The sequence below is a fragment of the Neopsephotus bourkii genome, unplaced genomic scaffold, assembly GCF_033783945.1.
Source record: "Neopsephotus bourkii isolate Nb327-2 ecotype Australia unplaced genomic scaffold, CSIRO-AGI_Nbou_v1 NB_1663, whole genome shotgun sequence".
Lineage (NCBI taxonomy): Eukaryota > Metazoa > Chordata > Aves > Psittaciformes > Psittacidae > Neopsephotus > Neopsephotus bourkii.
In genome coordinates this window covers 5,537,254-5,564,620 of record NW_026902137.1, presented here as the reverse complement: position 1 = coordinate 5,564,620, position 27,367 = coordinate 5,537,254, and the positions used below count along the sequence as shown (strand labels likewise).

General features: G+C 38.1%; 1 long non-coding RNA gene across 1 annotated transcript in view; it reads right to left on the bottom strand.

Annotated features, from left to right (window-relative positions):
• Positions 1 to 241: 241 nt before the first annotated feature.
• Positions 242 to 27,367, bottom strand: part of LOC133224094 (uncharacterized) — a 39,190-nt gene continuing 12,064 nt past the window's right edge. Inside the window, exon 3 of the long non-coding RNA XR_009728764.1 lies at positions 242 to 382. This is a non-coding gene — a long non-coding RNA (uncharacterized LOC133224094). The remainder of the gene's footprint in view (positions 383 to 27,367) is intronic.

Genomic DNA, 27,367 nt, shown 5'->3' with positions numbered 1-27,367 from the left:
AGTGAAACCCAACTCCATTCTCTAACTTATGTACCCAAGAGTGGTTAAAATTCTGGATGGCTTCCTTCAACTGCTTTCAAATATGTATCACAAGGATTTCTTCTTAAGAAGAGCACCAGATTAACACACAAGATTATACCATGACAGCTGCTGAAGACTGACAGACTTGTACACCTTTTAAATTTTTCCTAACAATTTTTACTTGTTGCCCCAAATATTTAATCATAAGGCGTCCTACCTGAGACCTGGGTGTGGAGGTCAGCACCTACACATACACACAGAAGCAGCTTCTTTGGCACTGTGGATGCATACCGAAGTATTCCTCTCCTTTTCCAAGTGCTTCAGAGTGTTGGCTCTTCTCTGCTTGGCTTGCCTGGAGAACCTGTGGGAACAAGGTATCATGCTGCTCAGAGGTTAATTCAAGTTAATGCTTCTGCCAGTCCTTCTCACATAGAACAGCCTTGGGGAGCATAGTCTCAGAAAACTAGAAAAAAGGTCCCTCCAAGCATTGATCGCACTCTTCCATGATCAGGTGGAATCCAATACACGTTATATGAGATAATTGAGCAGCTTCGGAAGTCAAATCTCAAAGGTAAATGCTCTAAACACACAGGACAAATGAGAGACAGAAAGTACACTAATTGTGTATTCCTTTGCTTTGCCCACACACACAGTCTTCCACCATCTTCCTTCCATTGTGATGACAGTCAGCTGATATCAAGATTATATTGAAAAATTTCCATGATTATTTTTTAGTCCATGCGAGCAAGCATATTTCAAAGATGGTGAAAAATAATGAATAATTTGAGGTTTGGGAGTTACCGTTTGGAATGTCTATCTAAATGGACCTTTTTTTCCTTGGAAGTGCATATAGAGCAAAGTGAACTGAAATGTTCAAAAGTACCTTAGTGTAAACTACATAACTTATTGATTTTGATGGCATACCAAAAGAGTTCTGTCACTTAAGCAAACTTTAAAGCTCCTATTAATCTAATCTTGGGAGTATATTACAGTTCTCAAGCATCAACTCATACCTTCCCCAAGTGAACTAGATGACCTCCAGAAGTCCCTTCCAACCTAAATTATTCTAGGATTCTATAAGCATTTTGAACCATCATTTTCTGTGCTGCATCTCTGGTGTTAAGAATGCCATTTAGCATGCTCAGAAATGAACTATGCAGCAACCAAGATGTAGTTAGAAGAATGCAATTTAAAACACATTTTCTTCACAGATAATGCTATATGTGGTTTTCTCAGGAGTAACTCTCATGACCTATTCCAGTCACAACCCTTATTTATAGGTGGCGATAGAATGAATGAAACCTGCTGCTCCATAGTGGGAAATTTTTGTGATGCAATAACTGAAGCAGCCATCACAGAAAATTAGGTTTCTGTACGATTGTGCATGAAAACAACTTGAGGATTCTCTCTGTACTATGTGATTTACAGTAGAGAAAAATTTCACACTGCTACACAGAGGGCCCAGATTGAATCTTTGATGGAAGAGCAGTAATTCTGAAGGAGCGCAATGTGTTAGCCCACCATCTGACAAGAGTTGAGGTGGGAGAAAGAGCACCTCTTGAGAATTTGCCCTTTTCCAGCAGATTGGCACAAATACTACTGAATCAAATTCAGGTCCAAGCAACCCTAGTACCTGTCTCCAACATTTATATCAGAAATGGGGGGGAAATGAAAGAAACTGCAGACAGTGAATAAGGATACTCAACCTCCAGGAGCAAGTGTTCTGGGCTGTTCTTAAGACAGTAGTTACAGATGGACCTGTCACTGGTGGAATGAACCTCCCTAAACTGCTAACACAGAAAGATCAGGTGCACAAAATTTTTCATGGGAAAATGGAAGGCTCACACTCCAAAGCTAATAAGAGATTCTAACTCTGCAGGCAAGGTCCAAGGTGCGCAGGAAGAAAACCCATGGTATAAAATGAGATACAAACAACATCAGCCATAAGAAGAAATCACTATTTTAGTGAAAGGAAGTCCAAGTGAAGTTGGACTGTACTAACTTTTGAACTTGCTTCAACTCAAAAGGTAGAGAAAGCCATCAGCAGATGCCCTCAGGGTGGCCTAGGTATTTATTACCTTTTTGGGGGTGGGTTGCAGCATGAAGAGAATTTCACCACAAGGTTATTGTCCTTGATAAGAAAGGTTAGAAAATATCTGGAGAATTTAGATCTTTACAATTCATTTGCCTGCTTTGCAGTCCTTTCTACAACATCCCCTCCTATTTAAGAGACTAAAGCTTAGTAGTATTAATAATTATTCTTGAAAAATATTGAAGAATGGGTGAAATGACAAAACAGAAGTCTAAGAAATGGGAAGACCAACTAACTAGGATATCATAGAGGAATTCCTTCTAAATTTCTGGTAAATCTCTGCAACATATTATCTGTATTCTGTAATGATAACATGCTGAAGAGTTGGACATTTTGTTCTTGAAGACTGAATGTTGAACCAATTTAATTTTCTTCTACAAGGATGGAGATTTTGTGGACTGAAAGCAATAGGTGTCATTAACTTTCTGATTGCTGTAAAAGATCTTGTAAAGCTAAGGAAACTGTTCAGATAAAACAATACTAGGGTGAATAAAAAATCAGTTTCAAAACTGTTACTTAGAGTATTTAGCAAAGGTTCATGGCTAGAATGGGAGGCTGTACGAAGTGAGGCTCCACAGGGGACTGGGGTTGGTACTATTCAATATTTTCATTAGTGACCTCATTGACAGAATAGATTATGCTTATTACATCTGCAGACAGCATCAAATTGTGAGTACGCTGGAAGACAAGATCAGAATTCAAAATAATCATGACAACTCAGACATGGTCTGAAAAAACAGGATGCTGCTCAATAGGGACAAACTTTATGTTGGCAGCAGCATTCAACAGTACATGATGAAGGAATAACTAGCTAAGTAACAAGTCTATACAATAATTCAGGTATTATAGTGGATTGTGTATAGGTCCTATCAGAGTCGGACCTCTGATGTGAAAGAACAGGCAAGAACCAGACCCACATACTTCTGTTGCCTGAAGCTTTAGCTGACAGAAGAAAGACACATGCAAATACTACTAGGTTATTAAAATAACCTTTCATGTTCTGCTTGGAAATCCTTATAGGTGCAGATATACAAAGTTTAATATTTCTGCAGAGGTGCAAGGCTACTGGAGAGATGCTTTTAGTACCAAATCATGGTTTTGAATTGCTGATATGAAGGCTCTGACAGGAGGAATTTTATCTCTCTAATTCCAAACCATGGGTTGCTTTATGAAGAAGGTGACATGATCAGTTGCTTTGATGCACTTGAATGACAAGAGTTGTGTGAGCATGCATTAAGTGTCTGATACTCCATTAAGCTAGTGAGTGGCACAGAAAGTCAACTAGTAATGTCTTTTAGATAATTATAATTAAAGGACTTTGAAGTTCAAATTGTTTAATGGGCCTTGTACCAGAACAAGTCTATCTGTACTGAATCCACTGGAAAAAAATTGCCTGAAAAAAGTTTATTTATATAAAAATATGACCATAGCACTGTTGTCAAGGTCAGTAAGACTTAGGGTGACCTGCTGAGTAAGTCCTATATGTTCAAAACTAATCTGCATAAGGGGTACTTTGAGATTACGCAATAATCCCACACTTCCAGGAGTTCTCAGACAGGTTAATAACATTAGTCTGAAATCAATCTCCACACTAACCTGTGACAATATTTTGAATATTACTATATTTGCGTATCTCAGACATCTTTAACACGTCTTATTCTATTGAGATACTGGTACAACGGTTTGATACAGTTATCAGATGAGAACAGAATTCAACATTACGGCATAATATTAATGCGAAAAGACACCACCCCTTATACTAGGTGGGTGTTATCTATCTTTATCTTCTCTTTATCTGTTTTGATGTTGTCCATGCCACATTTGAAATAGATGCCTGGCTCCAATTTGCACCAAGATGAATGATAAATAACAGCACAAAACCTTATTTCACTAAATTTTCAGTAATACGATTTACTAAAATAGCTTTAGCAATTAAAATTACATAAAACCACTATCACAACCAAAAAACATGGAGGAGAAAGCATGTAGGACATAAGTAACCAGATAAAGCTGTTGCATACTATACTTTCCCTCTGACCCCAGTTCATTAGAGGAAAAGCAATGATTTAAAGTACCTAGCTAACCTCTTCCAGAGCTATAGTTTATAATCATAAATCAGGCATGTGACTACCTGGAGGCACTGGGGATTTAGCTCTGTAACACAGTGTAGCAGCAAGGAGGGAAAGAAAGTTCCTATTATTGGATCATGCAGTAGACATTGGTGCTTGAAGTTTCCACTTACACTACATTAGCTCGAGGCAGTTCATTTGCTAAAATAAAAGAAACAAAGTGTAAAATATTCACTGACTTGCTCAACAAAGCAATCAACGAAAGGGAGAAAGAAGAGAGAGAGAGGGAGGGAGGGAAGGAGCATGATTTTTTTTCCCCTGCTATCACACTGTTGATAAATACCATTAGTGTTTTAAAATAATCTCAGCCATTCTGTTAAAATTTAAAAGTATTAGTGGTATTATCAGTCTGTCTATCCATCTCCCTTTATTTTGTCTGTCTCCTGCTTCTATTTTGTGTGAAATTTCAAGAGATGAATCCCATTTTCTATTAATTCAATGGCTGTCATCTTGCATTGCATCATGTAGCCCAGATCACAACAATGAAATCTAAGGGTTTAAATTAATAATATTGCAACACATCACTTTGTGAAGCATCGCACTTATCCATATCTATGTAGCTCAGGTACCTTGCCTCCAGTGTGATGCCTTTCACTGGTAGCTATGGGTGGGATTACACCCGTACAGTTGCAAACAATTTATAATTGGTAACTGAATACTCTGACTTTGTGGTGGATAGCATTATTTTAATAGGGTGTTGAGTTTTAACAAGATGTTTTTACTTAAAAATAAAATAGTTGGGAAAAGCTTCAGGGAATACGAGATCTCTGTTCTCTGAGTGACATTTTCCACACCTACAAATATATGCTGACAGGTAACTCTATTGCATTACAATTGTCTTACATACAATGTCAGATAAAGCTACATGGAAAGTCAGCATCTTGGAGCACCTATGAATCATGAAACAGCTGATAGATTTGGTTAACTATTAGAATTTCAGATATAATTTCATTATAGCTACTAATTAACAAAAAGGAAAAGGAATTAAAAAAAAAAAAGCAGCAAGATTATGTGCAAGTAAATCATCAGAACCACTACAAACTCAGGAAGGAATAAAACATGATGCCTAAAGGAAAATAACACACGAGATCAAAAATACATCCTATCTAACGTTTACTGTTGTTATTCAGGCATGTCTCCTATTATGTTTTGTCATGTAGAAACAAATCCACTAGTAGGAATCTACATTTTTAGTTTGTGAATGCTTCTAAAAGAAAGGATAAAAAAAATACATGACTGTAAGTTCTTCAGCGGGCAACCCAAACTATGAGAAACAGATGTGCAGTTGCAAATGCCTACCTTTTTCTCCCCTTTCCTCAGAGCATACTGGAAGCAGTAAGAATATTCATAAGGCTTTATGTACTGACAAACATATGAAGCTCTTGGTAAGCAGATAGGCGCAGAACTATATGGGATTCATTAGATAGCTGCTAATTGTCAAGTAAGTTCCAGCCCAACCTGCTGAGTGTAAATGCAAATTTACCACCTTTGGAGCTGCCTCATTCTACAGCTATTGATTTATGTTTGAATGGGAGTTCAAAAAAAGAGTTGTCTTTTGAAGCCTTACTATCTGAGCATGGCTCCTTTGTCCAGGTGTCTTGGGGATCTCTTGCTGCAATTTTGATCTTTGTATTCCAAAAGCCTTAGAGAGTCAATTCAGGTAACTTAAAAGTGAGATATAATCAGAAAGGATTTGGAAATAAAGTCTTTGCCTTGTCACATTAATGCGGCCCTATCAAGTGGCAGTTTATCAAGAGGCAGCTCACAAGGTTTTAATGAGCATGCTGCCTGTTCTTGTACAATACTAATTAATCCCATTTTTTCACACTGGTGTGATTGCTTCATGAAACCCGCATTGTTTTATGCTCAGCAGCAAAGCGGGCTCTCACTGATTAAATCTCCTTCCCAGAGCTGGGGCCTGACAACTGAATTATACCTTGCTCAAAATAATAATGGGTATCAGCTAATAAATACGGTTTAACACACACAAAACTATGCAGCCAAAATCACACCACAAAATAGGAGTTTGACTTATAGGCACAGCAGTGTTTCATTAAACATCTGTATTATAATTCACTGGTTTTCCAACTGATGTAATAACTTAATTGATGAGAACAAAGACAAGCTTATTTATTCACCCAATTGCTTGCTTCTTGACTAACGTTTTTCCTTGGTGTTATTGTGGAAATAAATATGCAATATTCTTTTTATAGAAGTCTAATTTAGGCCCTTTTTTTCTCCTATTGAGAAGTCAACATCACAATCTGTTTCTGACAAGTTCTTGCTGCAGTGAAGCAGACCGCATTATGATAAGACAGCAGTGTGTTGTTTACCCTAATGTTCAGACATTCCAGCAAAGGTGAGAGAGGTGTGATGCTTCAGGCAGTTAATAATGAATAATTGTCTGCACATTTACATTACAGGGTTCAAAAAGCTTGTTTTCTCTTTTCCCTTTCCTATTCTCCCACATGATTTAAAGCTTCTTCTACCTCAGCCAGGGAAGGGATAACTGCAAAGTACTAATGAGAAGTATAGCACTTTTCTCTGCAAGAGCCAGTCAAATTAGGAATGTCACAGATATAAAATAGTTTTGGAAAAGAAAAAAGATAAATAAAAAGTTTTTTTTTTTTTTTCTCCGATTGGCAGACATAAAAAGATGCAATTTATTCTCTTTTACTACGCATTGGTTACATGTTGCAAAATAGGACGGTCAAGACTTAATGTCTCATTTTGCTTAAGAAACTCTGAAGAAAGCTATTTTACCACTTAGACAGGATTTCCTTCAGAAAGTGCTCCCCACAGCAAATAAAACAGAAAATCAATCATTAACCTTGGATTTAATATAGATTTATATATGCAGCTTTGGATGCCCGGGGAGAAACTGTTTATTATTTATCCCTCATTTGTAACAGTGCCAGAAAAATATGAGGAATTTTACAGCTGGATTTAAAGAAATAAGGGGGTGGGATTTTTCAAGGGAGGAAGAAGACTCCTACCTCCAGCCCCTATTAACTGAATTTTGCAGCTGAATTTAACAGGAGAAGAAGGAGTAGATGTTTCAAATATACCTAGTATTTATCCCTAACATCACCTTTATGAAACATTTAAAAACTGAAGGAGTCGTGGCAAGAGTTAGGTCGGAAGAAAAAACACTTTCAGAGTAAAAATATTTTTCATTAATTGTTGCCACGTAACTTTTGCACTGGGCTTTTCTGTTAAAAATATAGGTACAAGTAGCATTTCAGATTGAAGAATTATTCTGATTCCTTACAAAAGGATGACTCAAACAACAAACTGAAAGGCCTGCGTTCAATTAGAAAGAACAGATGAGAAGGTGCTATCAGATAAGGCTTCGAATAAGATAAAAATAGCAGGTTTTAAGTTGTGCTGCTTTTTGATAGAATTAAAAAAAGGAGGAACAAGACAGCTTGGAAAATATGAGCAAGCAGGAAAAAAAAAATCTTAATTTGGCTTAATCTCTCTAATCATAGAATGGGTTGGGTTGGAAAGAAACTTAAGATCATCAGGTTCCAACCCCTGCCATGGGCAGGGATGCCTCTCACTAAACCATGCTGCCCAAGGCTCTGTCCAACCTGGCCTTGAACACCTCCAGGGATGGAGCATTTACCACTTCTTGGGCAACCTGTGCCAGTGCTCACCACCCTCACAGTAAAGAACTTCCTTATATCTAACCTGATCTTCCCTCGTTTAAGTTTAAACCCATTACTTCTTGCACTATCACTATTGCCCCCGATAAAGAGTCCCTCTCTGTAGTCCCCCTTCAGATACTGGAAGGCTGCTATGAGGTCTCCATGCAGCCTTCTCTTCTCCAGGCTGAACAGCCTCAACTTTCTCAGCCTGTCTTCATACAGGAGGTGCTCCAGTCCCTTACCACCCCCATGGCCTCCTCTGGGCTTACTCCCAGCACCATGTCCTTCTCATGTTGAGGGCACTAGAACTGCACACAATACTCCAAGTGGGATCTGAGGAGGGCCAAGCAGAGGGGCAGAATCACCTCCTTCGACCTACTGATCATGATTCTTTTGATGTGGCCCAGTATATGGCTGATTTCTGGGCTGTGAGCTCATGCTGAAGCTGGCTTATATTCAGCTTCTTTTTGACTGAAAATAGTCCCTATTCCAATTTTCAGCTTGATACAAGCTGCAAATTTCTCCTGAAGATCTCTCCCATGCAGTCTTCCAGATCTCTTCAGGCAAGATTAGCATTTCCACATCAGTCTCAAGGACGTGAAGTGAGCACATTGACTGTGCGTGGTTCTACCAGATTGGGATTCGTCACGTGATGCTACCTTGTTATTTCACTAGCCATGATTTTTCACTGTTGAATGTGCTATCACCTATACTTCTTATAGAAGACTGGAAAGGGACATAAAGGCTGACAAAGCGGAATGGTTCTGTCCCCAGTTGTAGTCAGTTTGCAGAGGTAGAAGTTCCTGGGGAATCAGGCACTATGTCTATCCTCAAATTGTCGTAACTCTATGACAGATCAAGCTATAATTAGATCATAACCTATGTCTGATATTAGAACTCAATTTGTAGAATTGATGTGCCATATGAAATAAAGAGAATAATTAATTTATATTAGCAAACCAATATTAACCATCTGCAACGACTTCTCCATGTGCAAGTGACATACGTATTGGCATAAAAATGCCCAAATCAGTTATTTATACTTTTATATATAGAAATACATGAAAGATACTTTTGGAGCCCAGATTCAAACTATTTTTAAATATTTGCTTGTATGAGCAGAAGGATTTGAGCCTATCCCTAAATAAAATAGATACTACATTATTTTCTAATAATTTTGTTCAGGAAAAAAAACCCTTTCCCTTCTTTTAGAGAATCTAATTATTCAGTGACAGCAGTTGGCTGACTTGGGCACAACACAACATGTCAATTTTCAGTTGCTTACACAGTATCACAGAAACTGTTAGAAATTGTTTTGAAATCTGGCATACTTTTCAGTCATCCTAATTCCTCCAAGTGAGCCAAACCTGATTACATTTGGCTCACCCACAAAAGATCTGCAAGATGGGGAGAAGAACAAGCAGGAAAAAGAATGAAAAAATCAACAAGATTTCCTCCCCCCCTGCCTTCAGTTATGTCTCACTGTAACAGAAATCTTCTACACTACCTGAAACCATACCAAAAATTCTCAAACTTGATTTTTTCCATTTATTTTAATCCTGATATTGTCTCTTCAGGAGCAGATTATAATCTGTCCATGAAGAAGCAATAAACCCCCGACTTCAGGGGGTAGTTCACAAATACATACTCATTAACTATCTCTTGAAATTTATGTCTGAAACCACACTTCCCCACGCTAATGTATGCTGGGACTCAGTTACAGCGTGAGACTAATCACAACAACAAAAAAAAGCCTTACCAAATTTATCATATATAGAGTATTTCTGGAGTAGCCAGCTTTGGAACATGGTAAATGCATGATGCAAGAAGATAAAACGTTCCAAGTCTGAATATGAATTCAGATGCCACAGTGAAATTACGCTGAATTACGTCAGATGAGCACCTGGCTCTTTACATGGGAGCTATTCTGCTTCTGTGACATATTGCTACCCCATCAGTAATGTTCAGCAAAAGGCCTGTTGATTTAAACTCTTCCTTTGATACCAAATTAATTTGATGGCTTTTCTTGTGGATTAAAGTAGAAGACATTTATGTTTATTACAAAATACTTGTACTTTTCCAGCTGCCAAAAATATACAGCTCTAAGCATAGAAACACAGACCAGAATTCCCATTCCCAATATGAAATAAAAAAAGCTTACTTATCTTTAATGCAAGGATATTCTAGTCTCTTTACACTGTAACTACAGGATTTTAAGATTTATTTCTTTCATTCTTTATTTGATAGACCAATGGAAAAAAATGTGAAGGCCATTATTCAAATGTTTGTGGACCTTTTTAGCTAATGGATTCAAATCTATAATTCTGCACTTGTCAACAAGATAATTTTTCAATCATATTTAGACTGCACAACTCAGTTCAGTCCAAGTTTTCTAGGACTTGATTCTGCAAAGCAAATAACATTTCCCCAGGGAAGAAAATATGTACTCATGCTATCTAATTCTCAGGTTCTCTCAATGTTTTCTTCATTATTTTTTTGGTATAGAGACAGATTTCTTGTAGGTGTGGCCCTTTTTGCATAAAACCTAGGCTCCTCCATATACACACATGATATTCAAAATAGCATTATTCTAGGGCAATTATCTGTGTTCTACAAGATAGTACCAGACTTTTTTTTTATAATAGGTTTTCAGAAGAAAGTCTGTATCTTATTTTAAGTAGCTTATAAATAGTTTAAAAGTTTAATTATGTTTGTCATTAAAAAGCTTGCCTCTCCCTTCCCACATGCCATTAGTAAATTTAAAGCTGATCTGAAAATTTTGCACAAATGAAATTCAAATTAAACAAAAAAGTAACATTTTAAAAGAAATTTTATGATTGTGTTTCTGCTTCAATGCTAATGACAGACTGCCAACCTGAAAAAAATCTTAGCTGTAGATTTAGAAGCATATAGCATGGTAGGTCCCACAGAAGGTCCAATACCAAACAAGTCCCTTAAATACAGCATTAATTTGAACAGGTGCTTCAGTTCCCATTTGATATGTAATGCAGTTTACAACATATATCAAGAATAATAGACATGTCTTTAAAACACAATAATAAGCAATTCAAGTTTTATCAGCAATTTACTCTACTTTCATTTTTACCTCTGAAGAAAATGCTGGAAGCCCACTGCTAAAGAGATTTAGTTAAACAGTGCTCATCCAGGACATTTAAAAAAACATTACCCACCACAGGAAGTAGCATCCAGCATTTCAAGTTCAGCATCTAAAACATCTCCAAACTTTCTGCATTGTCTTTTAGTACATCACTTCTATGGTCCTCAGTACTTCAGAGTTCTTCAGATAGAGAAACTGCCCTGATTCAATCAGGTGTTTCTACTAGAAATAAATAATTATTCTTCTAGAATATAACGAAATTGTTGTGTGCTTTGCCTTTTTAAATTATTACTACTATTGAGCTGGCATAAAGAACATTCTTATTCTATTTGCATTATGTGCTTAAAGCATTTCACAATCACAGAAAGACTGATGCTGGAAAGAACCACTGGGCATCATCCAGTCCAACCTCTCTGCTCAAGCCAGGTCACCTAAAGCACGTTACCCAGGATTATGCCCAGACAGCTCTTAAAATCACCCCACAACCTCTCTGAGCAGCCTATTCCAATGCTAAGTCACCCCCATAGTAAATAATTTTTTCCTCATTTTAAGGTGGGAATTCCTGTGGTTTAATTTATGCCCATTGCCTCCCATCCTACTGCCTTACCCCACTGAGATGAGCCTGGCCACATCCTCCTGAAACCCTCCCTTCAGATACTTGCATACATTAATCAGACCCACAGTCAACAAATTCCACAGAATTAAATGACATATACTGTAGAGCCGAATTTGCATGCTATTGGGCATCATAATGCAACTCAGGCATGCGACATAAGCAAATGAATGCTTTCTTAAAGAATATATTTCAATAGTTGCAAAAAGCAGATCATGAACTGCTGCTGGGCTCAGCAGAGCTCACCAGTAACTGACTGGATGCAGTGCTGGTTCCAGTGTCACACAGCAATTTTCTACATAGGTCAGAAAAAGTGCTAAATATTTCCCTAAACCAGCTATATGAAACAAGGCTAAATGACTGCAAGCAGGTGAGCTACCATAACTTAATAAGCATCCAGTCACCTCCTGAGCCACATTAACTATTTGCTGCTTGCCAGAGTTGTGAAGCTGACCTGAACCAGCTTCATAACCTTAAAAAGATCACTAGTCTGTGGAGAATCCTCCAGCCTTACAGGATGATTTCTGTGGTGGTGTTATTTAAGTGGAAAGCGTGAAATACTTTCCTCACTTCCAGAGATTGAAGCAGAAAGAGGAAAGGCGACTGTACAAGCCTTTTTACACCAGAGACCAACCTTTATTGGCAGGCATTTAATAAAGAGTGGTTCTTAGCTCCTCTGTTCTCCATAGAGGGTTTGAGATACTCCTAATATTCTGGAACTAAAATACACTAGGATTTGATGACCCCTTCTTCACTTTCTGCTGTGTACTTCAGAATTAGAGGTGGCAGCAGACCCAATTTTACCTGGAAAATATTAGCATAAGTAGGAAGAGAGGAAAGACAAAAACTCTCCTTAATACAGGTTGATATGTGACTTTGCATAGCACTTTGAATGTTATTAAGTGTTTGAATTTCTTCCTGTGTCTTTTTAGCCTAGATGACTGTCTTTCTCTTTCACTGACAGCCTCTGCAGGACCAAATTGACAGCTCTTTAAAGCAGCCTGACAAAAAGCAGCATTAATTAAGTCATTGCCGGACTGTAATTGTGTTAAGAAGTAAAAATCTAATATGAGAAAAGGTTAGTGAGTCCTCTCTTGTGTCAGATTTTCTACTCTCTATGAATATTAATGTCCTTAATGAAGACAATCTTTGCCTCATCAAGCCGTTGTTCTGCATTCAGGTGCCAAATCCCTGCACCATTGATTTGTTTTTAAAGAACAAATATGTCAGGGGAGAGTGACTGTCCTGTTTCTTATCAACATCATAGAGAATGCTTTTGTATTCCTGGAAAGAGTTTATAGATTGTGTGCCATGTACAAGCAGTGTCTGTGATGGCAGAGGAGTGGTGGGGAGGGGAATAATGTTGAGGTGAGGTAAACTAGTTTAAGTAATTTAATAGAAGTGTTACATTTTATCACATTAGCTTTTTTGTGTGTGTGTTAGCAATATCCGTATATTAACAAGGTTATGATCAGCAGTTTTAATGATAAAATATGAATTATCTCTCCAGAAACAATCCAGCAGTTTAAGCACTGAAATGAAGGAGCTCGGTGGTAAAACGCTGATCATCTCTTGCTGATTACCCCTCCCCTCCTCCTACCGATCAAGCAGATAATTATGATGGTGCTGATGAATGATGATCCTTTTTAAATAGGTTGAAGGCCCTTAGGAGTCTAACTCTGGTTAGAAACGTTTTGTGCACTTCTCCATCTTCCCTCCTCAGCCCCCACATTTCTCATCACTTCACTTACTACCATCTTTAAAGCCTGTAGCAGCTGTGAAACAATTCTGCATGATCAGTTACTTCAGTACCGTTAATACTTGTGGTTAGAAATTGTTGCGTCTACTCCAATGAACATATGACAGGCCTCTGACACCCAGTTAAAGCTCAGCACGCTGCTCTGAAAGGCAAAACTATTCTCCTGATGGTGCTGGAAACCAGATCAAGTGAGAATCCTACTGAGGGCATTAGAAGGTACATGCGGATTTCTATAGAGGATATTTAAAAGATTCATGCCCCTTCTGAGAGTTGAGAGGTAATTAATATTCTAATTTCCAAGCAGAAATTCTTGTAACAGCTCAATTTTAAAGGAAACTCTGGTATGTGTTTTATTACAGAAAAGTAGCAAAAAGCTGAGTAGCGTGGTTCTTTTTAAAGAAAATCTCAGCATATGTTAACACTGACAGAACAACATGAGAACTTTTCTAGACAAAATTAAACATTTTAGGTTTTGATTTGAGATGGATTATGTCTGCCAGTTAAGATGGATACAATAAATGTTCAGCGATGATAGCACCAACAGTTCTAGAGTGATTTGTGCAGCAAGCGGAGCAGAGGAAGTTTCTGACCTGACATACTGAAAAATGCAAGCTCAAAGCTGAGAAGCCTCTATTCAAGGGTCAAACAATCACTGCCACCAAACAGGATGCGTGAATTTTGTACATAAGGCAGTGAAGGATCCACAGCACTGTGCAGTGCACTCCAAACAGTGAGCACTGACTCATTGGCAAATACATCTCATGTCTGACCCTAGAGCTGTACCTCTAGATGATTATCTGTATGATAGCTTTTTCCTTCAGCTGATCAGGCTAGAGTTGTGCAGCTGGTTACATACAACAGGGTGCCTGGAAAATGAACCAAAATTCAGTAATAATTCAGCTGCAGCCACTATATCCAACTTGAAGCAAAAGCAGTTGTCTTCTGAAGGCTGGACTGGTCACCAAGAAAACTTTAATGCTTTTAAATCTGGATACAGCACAAGACCTGAACTGCTACCTTATAGCAGCATTCCCTATGGAGATGAGGGATATGTTTTTATTCGGCAATAGTCAGCCTTCGCATTTCTCACTGCCTCACTCTATATCTGACTAGACTTTCAGGACCCAGCACACAAGTGCTTTCAATGTTTTAATCAACTACAGCTTTTGTAAACAGCCTGCTCTCTCTGCCCCAGTGCAAGCCACCTTCTCTCTACCCAAAAGCTTTTATTACAACCCAAGTCAATGTTTTTGTTTCCTCAGCTGAAAATCAGTTCTTTGTCCTACTTTGCCTGGATACGTTCTTCTTCTTTAACTTCTAATCCACACAATATTACAAGATGTAGGACAGGTATTTCAAGCTAATTCATGAATTACCTGTCCAAACAATTATTGAATTACAATATTGAATTATTGAATTACAATAGGTCCAAACAGATAGTAATTCCGAAAATTTAGATGAAAAATGGACTAAAACTAGGATCTTTTAGAGAAGCAACAAATTGGGGGTTTTCTTGTTGTGGGGGTTTTTGTATTTTTTTGGGTTTTGTTTTGTTTTTTCTTTTTTCTTAATGGAAGGTGGAAGGCACTGACCCTTCAATTTAGGATTTGAAAAGCCATGTATTAATCTAGCAGCTTCTTAGCATTTATCATTCATATATCAAAGAGGAGGAGTAACCCTGATTTTAAAAATACTCATATGACATTAGATATTAATACAGAAACAGATCACATTTGATAGGCTAGCGGCACAACCCACTTTGAAAAACACTCTCTTCAGGATATTTTGGGATATTACATGGAGATGACAAAGGTTTGGGTTGCGCTATATTCTTATTGAAAAGAACACTGTCTGCCTTTAGCTTCCTTGACAAGGGAAAGGAAATTAAATGCGATATTCTTACCTTGTTGGGGAAATCAGCTTTGCTGTCCTCCTACTGGTTTAATGTGAAATCACCACCTGGGTCCTCTACTAGTTTAAGTATGGGACTAAAAGCAAGTCTCTAGCACTTATTTGTTGAAATAGGCTTGCACTGAATTTGCTGGAAGAGTTTGCATAACTAGACATCAACAGAGTTGACACATGTTGGGGTTTGCAAATGCTTCCATAGGCAAGATACACTTGCAGTGAGTTCCCCCTGGAGCAGGTTATGCTGCAGCAGTGAGTGGTGGAGACATGGAGGAGAGTTCAAGAATGACAAAGGTAGCTCCAAATGCAAGGGAAAAAACATTTTCCATGAGCTTGTAGGAAATTGTCTGGAGCTTGATTCAGCAGATAAAGCTGTTCAATGCTGCTTGATGGAGAGCTGGACAGATGCTGAATGCTTTGGCTTTTATTCAGCTTGTCTCACCTTTCGAGCAGGATTATCACCTCTAAGTAGGACTTCCCCTGCTTGGAGATTGACTTTTTGAGGGCCTCTCTGGAGGTATACCCACTACTCTGGAATATCTGAAATCATGAAAATAATATGAAGCCAGCTTCCCTCAACCTAAATTCAGATTGGCTCCTCTGCAGTGAGAGGAATTACACTACATTTATGCTGTCAGTGACTTCTTCTGCAACTCAGAATCCAGGTGAGGGAGTTATAAATACAGTACTGTAACAGAAGAGTTTCTGACATACCACGTGGGAGTTGTGTTTTTCATTCTCATTTTCCTTTCAGATTTCCTTTACTTTTTTACTGGTCCATCTTTGTTTATTAAACTAAAAGCATCTTCTCTTGGGACAGCCTTCCCTAAATTAGCTTTCCCATTGTCCAGCTGACCCACTTGTAAAGCAGACGGACAATACAGAGGACATTTAGAGGAAACCATATAGCAGCTTGTGTGACCAAGCAGTCGGTTTTCAATTCCTTATTAAAATAATTCATCATAATTCTAACTTAATTGCCACAAACCTTTTTCTACACTTTTTCCTCCTCTAAGTGCAACCTCTTTAGAAAGACAAAGCCTGTTGTCTCACTAGGTCTGTAGGCTTTGACTCATACTTCATGCTTATGCCCCTATATTTGATCACTATTTGTCTGACATCCTACTCCCACCCCTGCCAGCATAGCTGGAAGTCAGTGTTGCTAAACCACCCGAGATTATATATAAACACATTATTTAAAATGGTGTGAACTTTAAATATAATTACTTCCTGTCAATCAAAACTTACACACAAGTGAAACAGCTATACTCCAGGCTGTTCCCTATGTGTCAAAATTCTGGAAGACTCAAAGCAGTCAAAAATAGCGAGTCCAGCACTAACCATCTTCCTGAGGGCATTAACCAACATTTTGGCATTTCTTGACCAGACTGCCAAACCTTTGAGGTGGGTGTACCTCCCTACACTTATCCCATGCAAATAGAAAACCATATACAACAAGGAGAGTACTGGCCAAACTGGAAAGATGTTTTTTTCCTCCTTCTCATGAGGTGAAATTTATCACTTAAGTTTTACAGTATTGAGAAACTTTCAAGAACACCTGCCCTACTGTGGTTTAAGGGTGTCTGCCCTACTTTCTTTGTTCTCTGAATGCTAAGTCCCCTTTGCACACAGTGGGAGCCAAGCACATATCTGATTTTTGGTGCTGTATTCTACTGAGTTCCAACTCTAGGCAGTCTGGCAGATTAAGTTCAAGCTCTGTGAATAGAAGAGAGATAATTCAGAGGCTTCTTATTACTTCTGATCTCTGAGCTGTGCATGGATCACAGCTCCCAGATTGCATCTGTTCCCAAAATTTTCAAAACAAACTCAGCTTCTATGCATAATCTGTTTTCTTACTATTATGTAGCAAGACATTCAAGAAAAACACAACAACCTTCAGGTGATTAAAACACCCACTAACAAGACAAAATCCATATGGGTTTTTTTCAGCATATACTTCCCTGCAAGAACACATGGCCACAAATGGTGGTCTTCAGTTAAGAACTACAACAGAACCAATAAAGACCATGGACAGGCTTAAAATACAGACCTTTTGTGTAGATGCAACACAGTTTGTTCTGCAGCTGAACTGAGGTAGGAGGTGGATTTGCATGTACTAATCTAATTATGACCTTGAAAGATCACTAAGATCAACATTCACAATTCCCTTCCTCACCAGCAAAGCTTATTCACTTATCAATGTATGAGCTTAAAAATCTATTTGCAAGTGTGCAGTCTGCTACAACGGCAGAGGTATTTCCCTGAAATTTTTAATATATTTTTTTAAGGGTGACATATACAAGAGTTTTGTACCACAAACACATGGGACTGGGTGCCCTTAGACTACCTCTTGTATCTGTATAGGAAACTGTGTAAGCGTCTTCCTTTCCAGCATATAAGTGTGCTTTGTATCTGTCCCAGAGAGACTACTTCTACAGGTAAAAGGATCCAGTAGCAATTCCATCTATAAATAGGGTTCGAGACATGAGACGAAAGAAATTAAGAGGTGTATAAATGAACCTTGCTGTAATACTGACCTAGCTCCTTCTCTCCAATTAATTTAATTGAGAGTTTTGGTTTACTTAGCACTTTTCATCCATAGATCTAAAAGCACTTTATAAAGAAATGTAAATGTCAATATCCTCATTTTACAGATGAGGATAAAAGGGCACAGGGAACTTATATGAATCACCCCAGGTCAGCAAGTAGGTGGCAAAACCAGGAATAGAAACCAGTGCTTACTCTGTCTGCTGTGCCCCCCATCCATCAGGAACTGTGAATTCTAGGTCATGTAGCAAGAAGCTACAAAAATCCTTTACAAATCTGAAATCTACCAACTTTACACATAGGGGGCAAGCATTCCATCTGTAGAATCTGAAAGTAAAACTTAGTAAAAAGAGCTGTGAGAAATGCCAAAGTTTGTATTTAAAAAAAAAAAAAAGAAACATTTTATTCAGATATTATTATGAAAAAATACATTTCACAATTTCTTCCCTCCAGGAAAACTATGTTTTACCACATGCATAGAGTTATATTTCAGGCGGCTCAACTAGCTACACCCAGGGTGTAGCTATTCAAAGAAACCCGATTTTATCTCCCTGAAAGCAGATGTTCTCAGTTTTAAGTTATTTTATCCCGTGGCAAAAACATTAGGAGGTGGCCAAGTAGGGAGAGAGGCTAGAAAGTCTTCTGAAACATGGGGTCATAATTAATGGAGGTGTTCTATCTTAGAGCATCCATGTCTGACTGCTGTTTATAGGAGCTGCTGAACTACCCTGTTTCAAGAATCAGTAGTTTATTGTTTTTCACAGAATATAGTGAAGTACTTCTGGACTACTTGAGGTTCAGTTAAAATACTTTACAAAGTTTCTCCATACTCTGCTTTATAGTGCCATGCCATGACAACCAATGATTTTCAAGAATCTCAGCTGGCTGTTTTAGCTACAAAGATAAAGGATAATATATGATATGAAACAACATAATCTATCATACTGAGAGTCTCAGCCACAGGATAAAGTGGATCTAAATTGATTCATCTGCAAACCCCCAGCTGGGAGGCCAGTTTACAGAAAACTTGAGTTACTCCTGCAATGGCAAGCTGCATTTGATCATATTTCAGTGCAGATTCATGGGCTGAACCATTGACAGCAGCTACATCGTTAAGTCAAAGTCTGCATATCCCATCACTGCCTTCCACATCGAGACTTCATCTGAAAGACTAGAGACTATAAGTATATTTGAGGCATTCTGTCAGTATTTTATGTCACCCAAGGCTGGGGAAAAGTAGCAAGAGAATCTGGGATCTGGAAAAACAATCACTTTATATAAATGTAGTACCAAAATTGGAAAGTGAGCTAGACTTTGATACCAACATTCACATACTAATTCCTTAGGAAGGATTCATTCTCCAATTGTGAGCAAGATAAAGGTCGTTTTACTAATCAGAGGCTTATGGCAATTTCCTTATGCATCTTTTCTGAAAAAAGAAAGCTTGATGACCAGTTACCCTAAAGCACATGGCTTTTGAATCTGAAGTCTTGAAGGGCAGATTTTGTCATTCTTTTGCTGAGCTTTCTGTGAATAATGCCTCTGTGATATTTCAAGACTTCAGTATAGTGCATGACTCATGAATTCTGTAGTAAATAGGCCAGACTTGCAGTTCCAGGTATTTTTAACCTCCTAAGCAGAAAAGGGAAATATTTAGGATAAGAAACTAACATGAATTTAACAATAAAAATAGAAAGACCACTTGGTACACTGCACGTGGGTAACCCCTTGGGACAGAACTGTACAGATTACCATATGTTCTTTTCCAACCAATATTAAAAAGAAAAAAACACCTTTATGGAATTCTTTATACTGTGAAAGGATTGATACAAAGTTATAGCTAAAATAAATATGATACCATGACACCATCCTTGTGGTAAGGCACTGGCAACCTATCAATTTCTCAATCTGAGCAAAAAGAGAGCTAAAAGATGACAGGCCTTTTCCTACAGAATGGTTGATATAGAGCAAACAGCTACAGCTCTGTGCCTGATTATTAGTTGTGACTAATACAAAGTAAGCAGATGCTGAGAATGCCTGGGGCTAGCTTCAAAACTGGAGGTCTCATTTTACCCTCCTTCTGGCACATATGCTGGATAGGACAACCTGCAAGAGGATGATCACAGTCTTATTTTTTGTGTCCTCTCCAGTCTTATTTTTGTGTTGATGCACTGTGCAGCTAGTAAATCGTACAATCATGGAATACTTGGTGTTGGAAAGGACCTTAAGACCATACAGTTCCAACCCCCTTGACATGGGCAGGGATGCCTCACATTAGACCATGTCACCCAAGGCTCTGTCCAGCCTGGCCTTGAACACTGCCAGGAATGGAGCATTTACCACTTTAGGCAACCTGCTCCAGTGCCTCACCACCATCTCAGTAAAGAACTTCCTTATATCTAACTTGAACTTCCTCTGTTTGAGTTTGCCTTAATCTGCCCCCATGAAATTCTCATTCCTGCATGTCCCCGCTATACTGGGACCTCTGCTGAGACCAGGGTCTGAGCTGAAGCTCACAAACCCCCACAAAACCCAGAGAGCAGAGGCTCTGCCTCGCAGTCTTAAGCAGAAAGCTGTAAATAGGCCTGAGTTGGAAGGGGATGAAGAAGCACTAAGGTGGTAGAACTCACAAACACTTAGGACTCATTTTCATATTGCATGTTTTCACTTGGCTTTCAAGCTAAAGTTTTCAGATGTCCATCAGATTCAAGTGCTTAACTCCTATTGAATTTGCTAGGGTTTGGGCAACAAACTCCCTCAGGCTTTTTAAAGAATCCCATCCATAGCCATTTTGCTGTCTTTGTTCTCACTAATTAGCGTGATGCTCTGCTGTGTGACTTTACAACACTGAAGAGGATTCTCCTGAATATGGGGGGAGTGTGGAGGGTGTGGGGGGGAAGGGGAGTTATCTTATTGAAATTTGATTCAAAAGAAGGAAAATGAAAAACATTTCTGTTCACATTAGGTTTTATAAAACCATTTAGTGTTATGAAAAGCCTAGTGTTTAAGCCTAAACTAAGTAGACAGTGATCCTTTAAGTCCCTGTCTTCCAACACATTTCACCATTCTATTCTTTCAGGGAAAGTTAAGATTGGTATTCCTTCACCTTCCAAAGTCCTTGATGGGTTCTTTCTAGAGAATATTTAAAATCTGTGAAGTATTTTTGTCGGCAAAAACGTCTACAGAAATTTCCTCAAACTCCAACATGTATTTACCCACTTCTCAGAAATTCTTCTTCCATTTTCTATTAATATTATTTCACTGAGATCAGTCTCTGTTGAGAAATTTAGTTTAAGCTGCCTAGCAGTCTTAAAAGAGGAAGATCTATTAATTTAATCATTTACATGAATCATGTCTAAATGATCTCAGCAGAGAAAATGTGTTAGCCATTTAAATCCCATCATTACATATTATATAATAATTACCACTAATTCTAGTTTGGATGGGCCACAATATTGCTTTACATACCTAATATATTCAGAACATCTACCTTACCAAGCTCAGTCTTTTTGTGACCTTTGAGTTTATGCTTGTCTCTTGATTATGAACATAGGACAGGCTCTCCAAGAAATTAGGTATGCACAACACACACGCACAGTATCACATCTATTTGGCATGCACAATTACCACTTTTTTGCTTAATATCTCAAGTTCTTTTTGTCTCTGGAAGATATCGAGCATGCTATTGATACTGTTGTAATCAAAATAATATTTATTTGTTAAATATTCTCAGTGCTGTACATGACACTAGTTCTCACTCTGTATCAAGCTAAGCTTACAGCGTAAGATGGGGTTATTCACAGGAGACTACAGGTTGTAACTTCCACTGAATTTCCAAATCCTTTACTCAAAGGGCTACTTAAACATTGTGTGTGCAAACGATATGCAAACTCTATGTAGATTTTTTGTCTACAGCTCATACTGATGGAATTTGCATGGATTTCTTTTCTCAATGAGAAAAGGAAATATTAATTGGCCATAGGAGATCTCTGCACATAGGTTTCACTATATACTATTATAGAGCATTCAAGCATGCAAGGCCCAAGGAGGAAATAAGAAGTACACAGCAATGAATGAACAAGCTACCACACTGCTTCTCTTTTAGATAACCTTAGTGAAGACCATCAACATACAATTCCTCACTGGAGCCAATCCATTTCCATGTGAACATGACAAGCCAGCATTACCCAGCAAGTAAAAAATGGGTTCAAACACTTTCCATGCCCCACTGATGCGAGACGGTGCTTCTGGCACCATGGTGAACGAATAATAGCCCCAGAGTGAGAGCTCTGCACCTTGGGTCGCAAGCAGTGCTTCTAGTGAGCGATTTGCAGAAGAAGCACACAGTTCTGTATGTCATGGAGCCCATGGCTCCAGTACTGTTCACAGATGCCAGCATCTGGCTTTGCCCTTGAAGAAGGGTTCATCTAGTTTGTTTTTTTAAATTATTTTTTTGGTTTTCACCAGCTCTACATGAATGCATCTGCTGGGAACCTCTCCTCTATATCAAAACTGTAACACAAGATACACCCGATTAATTACAGAAGAGTGAAACTTCCAACTCTCATATCTCAAGGGTCAGATTTGTCCCTGGTGTAAGCCAGAACTCAGTAGTGAGACAAATTTGGCCCTAGGTGACATTTTTCCCCCCTTAACTAACTCATTACACCATCTCTTCAAGAGCTGATGAATTGAGCCCCTTGTGTTCTGTTTGTAACCATAATTAGTATTCATTTTGCAAGCTTAAAGTTCACCCTTGATACAGGACTGATCCTAATGTTAATCACTGCGGTGTCTTACCGCCTTTGACTCTGATCTGTCAGGTTTGCATTACTTGTCCCATACCTAATTTTTTGCCCTTACCAGCCAAATAGCACCTCGACATCACACTGTGTCAGAATTAGAAACTTTTGACAGATCTGTAATCATCTAGTTCTCATCAGCTCTATGCATGTTAGTCACTTCATTTCCACATTCTAACAGTTAATATGCCTTAATTTCTCACACTTTGTGAATATTTAATTCCTCCCTTTTCAACATCATTTTTAGGTTGTGTGAATCATTTTCAAAGCCTTTGCTATTCTCCCTCCACTATCATCTGCATATTTTATGAAATGGCACAGTTGAATCTCTGAGGGCTCTTGATAAAAATGAAACTGGCAGGCTGCTCATTAGTTGTTTACCTGGAGCTGTGTGAATCCCCTAGAATGGTGGATTCCCATTTGGATTTGAATTAGGATATTCTGACACATAAGAATTGAAAACCTTTCCAAGCTAAGCATGATTCTTCCCTCCCCCACCCCCTCTTTCTATCCCTATTAATATCTTTTCTAGGAAGTTTGCATTCTTTTGACCAATCTGGTAGTCATACAGTATATGACTATATGAATATATACACCAACACCTACAGCAACTGGACTGTTAAAAGGTGAGAGACAGAGGCTGCAGCCAATTAGCAACTCTAATGAGGGGGAAAAGTGTCCGATCAAGAATGCACAAAGGGCAGCATGACTAAAAACAAGAACTTTTCAGGCTTCCAGAGTCAAACCGGGTTGCTGGCACTGGGGCTGTCGCTTATTTAAGCATGCATTTTAATGGGCAAGTAATCAAAAAAATTACATTCAGTGCAAATTCTATAAGTAAGGTTTTAAAAAATAAGCACTTTAGAGTGACCGCACCTGGCAAGTCTCATACAACAGTTCTCTATTCCTTTGATCTTATTTACACAAAAAGGCACTTTAAAGTTTCACCACTGAAATAAACTTAGAAGCCACTTTCAACAATCCATGAATTACGAGATAGAAAAAAGGACAACCTTGTGGATTTTCTTCCATGGATTATCAGCAGAAGAATTCAATGGGTTATCTATTCCATCTCTGGTGCAGAACATTTTTCTCCCTTACTGCACCTACACTTCTCTCATTCAGAAGCTGGGTGCATGCTGTTCACAGTTCTCCATGTCATCTCTACAGTAAACCATATCCCAGCTTCCCAATAGTTTTAGTTTTTAGTATCCACAGATTTCCATTCAGCTTGATTTATTTTTATGCTGATATCATGTTCTTTTCATAGATTTTACTTAAGAGCAGCAATGCTATCTCTCTATGCACTAAATGTTTTATGAATTTCTTGGCCTCTGTTGACTTCATAAGTAAATAGGGAATTGGGGCCATTATAAATAAGGGTAAGAGAAACTTTCCAGCTGTAGAAGCTGCATCTGCATTGGTACCATGTTCACACAGGTGTTTTGGTAGAAGAAAAAGAAAAAATGAAAAATAGAAGGCACTTGGTTCTGACAGGAACTGTTTTTCTATTTTATTCTCATGTCCCACCTAATATATTTCCATTTTAACACATCTCTTCAAACTTTTTACACAAAAAAATACAACTAACCAAGGGCAGAGTTTATAATTAAAATTCCATGGTTTCTGCCCATCTGATGTTGCATACTTCATTCCCTGAAAACGAATGGCCAAGAACAATCAGGAGCTCACTTCTTTACTACCTAAAACTCTACCTCCTTAGTTACCAACTGAAAGCATAGTTGAGAAATAACTCACTGGCATATCATATTTCTTGATGCTAGCTCTCAGTCTAATCATGTGTCTCATACGATTTGTTGTGCTAGTTAAAATCCCAGCTTTAAGATGACCCTGAATATTTCAAAATATAATAATGAAAATGGATATTTTATATAGCCTTGACTAGAGTGAAGATGGATTTAAATATGCTTCGCTTATTGTAAAGATTCAGAAATTAAATATATATTAAAAATGATTTTCTGCAATCTCATGAACCCTGGCTGGCTGGCTTTGTAATTCTTGTGTTTGACAGCATTGCATTCTTTTGATTTGGAATATATGTTTCAGATCTATTACTTTTTAATTGGACATGAACATGACTATGAACTAAACTTAGTCTCCAAGGGCTCACATAAAATTAGCCAAGATGTGAAGAAAATGGAGTTGTCACTACAACTCAAAACTATCAGATATTGCAAGTAGTTAAAAATAACAATAGCCATAGATATGCTCATGCAACATTGCATAACTAAACACAATAAGCAGCAGGTTTCGTAGAGCCATTTTAACTGAATACTCAAAGATTCTTTCTCTACACCTACTACAAAGTAAGTATTTAACGTTTATCATTCCCTTCATTTTAGTATTTTTCCATCTTATTAAATATTGGTTGGATTCAGGAATACTTTTATCCTGCTGACAAGAAGCACACATATCATTTAGGTCTATGTGCATCATTCACTCTCAGTGATGTCAGCCTTTCAAAAACCTTAAAGATCAAGTTACAATGCGATTGTTTCAAAAAGGCATCCTCACTGCTACGATTGCACACAAAAGAGCTACAGCAATTATTTTGTTAGCTGCAAGGGTGAGTTAAATTAACTTGGTACTTCAGTCTTGCAATACTAGCTGGTGTGATTACCTTAAAACAAGGAACATGAATGACTTTGCTCTCAGTAAAATGTTCATACATATGAGGACACACTTTTCTCTATTCAATGAATACAATTGTCATACCTCTTACTAGTAAGACCACTGCATATTCTAGGCAAAGAGAAGGACATCTTTTGGAAATGACCATTTAAAACAACATTTCAGTTGCACACTGAGACCTAGTTTTTGCTCTTAATGGAAGTCATTTGCATCAACCTTATGCTGGTTTTCTGTGCTGACAAGAACAGTCTATGGAGCAAACAGATCTCTACCGACTCAAACCCATGTAAATAAGATGAAATACTGTTTTTCCTAGAATTGCGTGTTCTTCTGCACAGTTACTCTATAATAAATAGGTGGTGCTCACAGGGAAGTACAAGTGACAACATAGTTACTCCAGCAGAAATCCAGCACACAGCAGGGGCTGTGTATGGAAGTGGGAGTGGTATAAGAACACATTACTGTGGGAATGGTCAAAGGACTGGAAACAGAACACCAAGCAATTTGATGCAAGTAACTAAAAGACTTAACCAGAAAGACAAACTTTGTCTGCAGAGAAACTGCTCTTTTCTAATTCAGTTGTCAACTTCCTTTTCTAAAATTCTTTTCAAAAGGAAAGCTTTCCAGTTTGGATTCATGCAATACAGAGTCACGGTTTATGCTTCTCTACCCTCCCTGCCCCTCCTCCCGCATGTTAAACAGACCAGAGACCTGACATTTTATGTTGTTTGTTTGAAATGATAAGCTTAATCATGAGTGAAATGTTAGGAAGTGACAGTGCTGGCCACAGTAAGGTCATTTCTTGTTTCAGCCAAGTACAATACAGCTTTCCCCTTAATTGCATTGCCAGTCCTTGCCACAGGAGGACCCAGGCATTTGCAAGTAGGGAACTGAATCTGTCTTTGTGATAATTAAACCATGGACCTCTGTAAAGACTGCCAAATCTGCCATATGGTAGTTTTATGACCTAGACTGCTGTTATCTCTTGAGAAAGCTAACATCCTAATCTCATTTTAGTTATCTGTGATCAGGACCCATATTTCTAGAGGGCAAAATGCAGAAGAGTACTGCTTGTCGCAAAGCATCCTAAAGCAATGAATTTTTTTTTCAGTGGTTCACATTAATAAATTGAAGAGAGAACTCATTATTGACATACCGAAATTAAACCAGAAATCAAGAAGCTAAAACCAAATAACCTGTGGGGTTACCTGTGCATAGATTGTAACATCTCACTGTGAAAAATTCCCAGGACTCGACTTTGTATAGATGAACACTGATGAGTAATTAAAACATTCATTGCAGGAAGGTTGTGAAAAGGCCACTGAGTTTCTCCAATGCAAACACACCATTTTAAAACACTAACATGGGATGCTAGTGACTTTGGAAGTCTGATATCATCCATCACAGCCACAGCACTTGAAAAGCATCCTTGTGAGCTGTCAGAGCTGGGCAAATATTTTACAGGAAGAGAAAGCCAGACTATGAGATGACCAGTAAGAAGAATAAACATATCAGAACTGGTGCAGGATAACGCTTTATGCCTGACCCTTTTCATACTTCTATTACCTCAGTAGATTAACATTAATTTGTCTTCAAATCTGCAGTACAGCCATCTGAGCATTTGCACTGTGGCTCAGAAATATGTTGCCCTTTAGAACTAAAATACAAATGCTTGCCAGCTGTGGTCACCTTCTTACATATCTTTTGGGGCTGGACCATTTCATAACCAAGAGAATGCATCTGTTCCTTTCTGCAAGGTTATGTCTTCAAAAGTGCATTGAAAGCAAAAGAAACAGGTGGCATATTTTTCATCTCACTGGTAGCAAGCAAACACACAGCCTATATTCTTTAATGGTTAAAAGAGCCTTAAATAGAGGTATTTTTAGTACTACAAATTGCTGTTTGAAGATGATGCCTGTTAGCTGTTTTGGGATGGGATATTTCTGTGTAAAGAAAGACCTAATGGCTACTAAGGTCTATACGAAGTTCTCCAGACTGATGACCTTCATCACATTTATCCACTAGACAGTTACTCTTATCGAGAAGTTGCTTAGGTCTGTTTTTACAGAAATATTC